Below are 5332 nucleotides of genomic sequence, written 5' to 3'. Positions count from 1 at the left end.
ATGTATGGATTGTGATAAGAGTCCTAATAAAATGATTTTAAAAATTCACTGTAAATGGCCACAAAGAACTCAGAGACAACACTCGCGGTTACAGGGTTTATTAGGAAAGGGACATGTTACAATTCAGGATCAGAAATGAGACAGGATAAAGTTCATCAATCAAAAGAGCCTCTTCTCAGCTGTACCTGCAGGCCAATCTATGATGCTCAGCCCTCAGGCCCTCAGCCCCTTCTCCCCTCGGGCCTCTTGGGCCAACCCCAAATCTGGCCCTGCTTGGACAAGTATTGCAAAGCTCTTTAGGCTTCCAGTCAGTGCCCGGAGGCATCCCACTCCGCCAGCAAGTCCCCTTCTAGTAGGGACTCAGCTTTCTCACAGCCCACTGGGCTGTGTCCTGCTGGTTTCCTGGTTCTGCCGCCTTGGCATCAGTTTTCAGCCACTGCTTCTTGCCATCTCTCAGCATCTTCAGTGTTACAGTTCTCTCTCTCCTGGGTCTAAGGGGTTCCCAGCACAGGTACCTTGGATCTGGAGGATGCACTCTGGTCCTAGCTATTCTTCTTGGTGGTAGTCAAGTCCCCTCAGCCACCTCTGGGGTGGATGGTTTTAAGTCTAGTGTCATGGCAAAACTGGCCAACCTCCTCATGTGGGTTCCATACACCTTATTTTAGGGTCCCACCCTCACAACATGTGTTATGAGTCTTATTTGGTTATAAACAGTTGCTGAATCCGCTTGATGGGCTACAGGCATTTCATGTGTATAGTCCCACCAATCCTTGTGTGGGAGTTACAAGACCATGACAAGTAAGGCCATACACAATGGATCCTTCACAGTGCAATGGGTCGTGGAGGACATTTGCCTTGGGAAGGGAAGGGCACTTGAAACACAGCTATCTGGATACCCACTGGAGCCAAAGGAGACAACCGCAAGTGCAGGCTCATACAGGAAAGAGAGTGTGCTAGTCTAGGTACTTTAGAGAAACAAATCCACAGAAACTCATGTATAAGAGAGAGTTTTACATAAAGGTTAAGTGCACATCAAGAAAACACCCCAACCCAGTGCTGGCCAAGCCCACAAGTCCAACATTAACCCATATGTCTGACACCAATCCACAAAGTCCTTCTCCACCTCACAAAACTCAAACTATGATACCGACTGCAGGAGGAAAGTCAAATCAGTGAATATGTAAGCATCTCAGCACTGGCAGGGGTCTCCACACGGCTGCTCCAGCACCCAGGGCTGCATCGGGGTAGGTCCATGGGGCTTCTCCTCAGGGATGCCTTGCAGGAAGTGAGCCTTGCTGGCTGAAGCAGGGAACTGGCTAAGGCAGCTGTACCCTGGTCCGACCATCAGAAAGCAAGAGACCTGAGAACAAGAAAGGCGAGGCTCACCAAGCCATTTATCTCTCCGCCCTTCAATTAACCCCACATGTGTTTATCGACCAGGTTGGCACAATAAACTTTAGCTATATCAAAGAGGAAACCCGTGGATGACTGCTTGAAGACACTACAGATTTAAGTCCATTTTCCTAGGATAGTCCCCGATGGGACAAGACACAAATGCTCCTTCAGAACCAGCCTCCTCAAGAGGGGCCTGTAGCTACATCAGGCAAAGGGAGAGAGGGTGGCCTCTGAGCACAGTGTTCAGCCATGTTTGAGAGGAAAGAAGCCTGGGCAGACACAGAATAAGGAGACTCCCTGAGGACCCTGGGCCGGACCCTGAGATCTGGGCGGGAATGCTTCCTTCAGGATGGCTGGCCGAGGAGGAAGTCGCTGAAGAATCAAAGTGCATTGCAGAGCAGCATAGAGAACTGGGGTTTCGTTGCTTGTACCCGCCTTCTGTTCACTGAGCAGAGAGAGGGGGTGAAAGCAGGGTTGTGTAGGACCCGCACCAACCTGGGCTGGCAGGAGTCTTCAAGTTCTCCGAATGGAAGGATGAGCAGGGGGCAGAAATATAGATGGGTCAAGACTGAGTTGGTTTTTTTTAACTTGCAAATCCTGTGATTGTTCAGCTCAGTCCAGGAGTCCAGAGAGCATCCGTTTGGCGACACAAATGCAAGTTCTAATCCAGTCAAACAGACTCACCACCCTCAAGTTGATTTCGACTCACAGCGACCCTGTAGGACAGCATAGAATTACCCCCGTAAGTGTCGAAGACCGTACCTCTTCCTGGGAGTAGAAAGCCAAGTACTTTTTTAATGTAATATAATCAGCAAAATGGTCAGAGCTACTATCACTTTTTTAAAGCTATCCTGTATCTTGGCATTAGTTGTTTTTCTAATTCCAAAAGTAGTAGTATGTTCAAATTGTAGAAACTTTTGGAAAAGTCCAAAAAATCAAGAAAAAAGTATCACCTATCATCTCATCCCTTGGAAATAGTCATTGGTAACATTTTATATATTTCCTCCTTTCGCTATTATATATTATGCAATTCGATTCTTATATTTATCATTTTAAATTACAATGTAAACATTTTCCTACATATTAAGAACTCTTCAAATCATCATTTTAACACGCGTCAAACCACCTTCTTAGTTATTTGTTTTGTTTTTTCCCGGTGAGTCAATAAGTCTGTTTGGATCATTCCATTATTACACAAGAGCAATTCAAAGAGCTGCCATTGTTGTTTAGATGCCACCGAGTCCATTCCGGCTCCTAGTGACCCCATGCACAGCAGAACCACACACTGCCCAGTCCTGAGCCACGCTCACCGGGTCTCACTTCTCCACTGTTGCAGCCAGAGAGTCAAAGTACTACGACAAAATTAAACAAAAAAATCAGAACGTGAAGCTCTTGTCTCTCAATCTATCCTCCATCTAGCAGCGTCATGCTTACGCATTGGGCTGCTAAGCACAAGGTCGGCCGTTAGAAACCATCGGTCCCTCTGCAGGAGCAAAACAAGATGGGCCACTCCCCGAAAGAGTTACAGTGTCGGAGACCCCCGGGGCCGTGGGCACTGGGAGTCAGAATTGACCCAATGGCAATGACTTTGGTACTGTTGAGTTGTTGTTGTCGAAAGGGAGTGGTGTAATGTGGTATGGTCCAGTGCGCTCCGTGTTGGCCTGATAAGCACAAGGTCAGAAGTTTGAAACCGCAGGAGAAAGGTGAGGCTTTCAATTCCCACAAGGAGTTACCGTCTCAACAGTCCACAGGGGTAGTTCTACCCTGTCTTACAGGGTGGCCATGAATGGAGATGAACTGGGTGGCAGTGAAGTCGATACGCTTCAGAAGGTGGTATTCCTTTTCCTCCTCTCTAACTCATCCCCAAAGAAAGCTGCACTCTTCAATTGCCACCCTGTCTAAATGGCAGCTTGGGCATCCTCCAGGATTGTACGATATATAATATATAATAGCAAAAGGAAGACATATATAAAATGTTACCAAAGATTTTTTCAAGTAGCGTTCCTTTTCCATGCTTCCTGAGTTTGGGGAAGAATATAGATGTCTGAAGAGGCAAGAACAGGGCTGGAGGGGTAAGGGGTAAGGTTTCCTAATGAAATTCTGCAGGACAACGTTCTTACCCATAAAGAATAAGTAGGTCACTGTACTGATGAAAATCATTCCACTGGGCTTTTTTTCACCAACGCAGTTGACAATTTTCTTAAATCTTTTCCATCGTAATCCCCCATGATCACCCTACATCCTTCAAGAAAATCTGTCAAGATTATCCCTTTAGGATCCCCCCTTCCCGCCAAAAAATCTTCAGCACTGATCTCTCTGCCTTGTGTTTAAAGGGCCCGGCATATCCTCCTGGAAGTCACTGTTTTGACTGAACATTGTTAAAGAAGTCACCCTCAGGAGACGAAGACAAGGGTATTACTGACAGAACTTGTCTGCAGCCATCCACTGATCACAGAGACAGATTTACAGACATATTGTATGAAACAAACCCGTGCATGTATGAACTGGAAACCTAACAGCAATGCTTGTTGGCTTACCTTCATCAATGATAGTGTGATACATGAAGACGCTTCAAAAACTTCATGGAAAAATGGAACCACAAGATCATGGCATTTCCCCACAAACTTTCTGAAATTGCTCCGACACATTTGAACATACAACATTTCGCTAAGATAAAAGAGAAGACAAAGAACTATTTCACTAAGATAAATTTCTCAAAGTAGAATCACTGGGTCAGAAGACATTGTGATAGTTTTCAAACCACACCCTAAAATCCTTCAACATTCCTCATGTGGAGACCTGGGGTTCTGTTTCCCCCTCCCACCTCAGGAGGGTCCCCGGGAGTTGAAATCCACTGCTGGCGTTCTGTGTGTTTGTTTGATCAGGGCCGGCTGTGGCAGCTTCAACCAGGCTGTAAGCAGAGGATGGTGGGTAACCTGAGCCCTGCTAGCTGCAGTGCCCTTGGTGCCTTGAGTGACCTTGTAAATAAAATACTGACTCATCCGGAGACCACCAGGCTATGAGGAAGCCACACCATGCAAGGACCTCACTCCAGGGGCTGCTCCCAGTCGATGAGTCGCCCCAAGACAGGTGCCACACACTTTGTGAGCATCAGAACGTGGTGGTCTGCAGCCACCAAATCCCTGCGTGGGCTTTTCATGCAGCAGTCATACCTGGAAGGAGCAGCTCAGGTTTACTGAGATAGCCTCCCTAATTGTTTCCCCGGGCCGCTTCTGACACTGTGGCCTCTCACCTGGAGTGCCCGTGAGTTCCCATCTCACTGCGCCACGTCCGTATGCTGATACGTTTCAGAGCTCATCTCCTGTTTTATTTTTAAGCCTTTTATGATGGGAAATGCATAATGACAGTGATCAAGAGCGCGATCTCATGAACCCCCACGTACCCACCACCCAGCTTAGATCATTGCTGCTATTTCGTCGTTTCCTGTCTCTCTCCTAATCTCTTCTTTCTAGCCACGTCATTCTTCTTAAGCAAACACGAGTTTTCTTCTCTTGGGCAGTCAAGACCAGGACTTCCCAGAAATAGCTAACTGAAATGCTAGACAAACAAACGGGAATAAGAAGAGAGGAAGACTTACCTGTGGCACACTGAGCATTTCCTGTATGCTGGGGGCCATGTCATCTGACTCAGAGCGGCCTTCTGTGAGCTGGGATCGCCATTGAATAATATTAAGAGCATCAATATGGATTAGAATCAGGTAAATGGCAGTGGGTTTGGGGGTTTTGCTTGTTTGTTTGTTTGTTTAGGCATGGCTCCTTAGGCGCTCTGGTGGACTTCTCGGGGAAGTCGGACTACCCTGTTTCCCTGAAAATAGGACAGTGTCATATTAATTTTTGCTCCCAAAGATGCGCTTGGTCTTATTTTCAGGGGATGTCTTAGTTTTCCATGAAGAAGAATACGGTACACATTTATTGTT

The sequence above is a fragment of the Echinops telfairi genome, unplaced genomic scaffold (genome assembly GCF_000313985.2).
Source record: "Echinops telfairi isolate 266 unplaced genomic scaffold, ASM31398v2 ScPeMD7_5868;HRSCAF=6743_0, whole genome shotgun sequence".
In the NCBI taxonomy this organism is placed as follows: domain Eukaryota; kingdom Metazoa; phylum Chordata; class Mammalia; order Afrosoricida; family Tenrecidae; genus Echinops; species Echinops telfairi.
The sequence above is the reverse complement of the archived record's forward strand: the minus strand, read 5'-3'. Positions refer to the sequence as shown.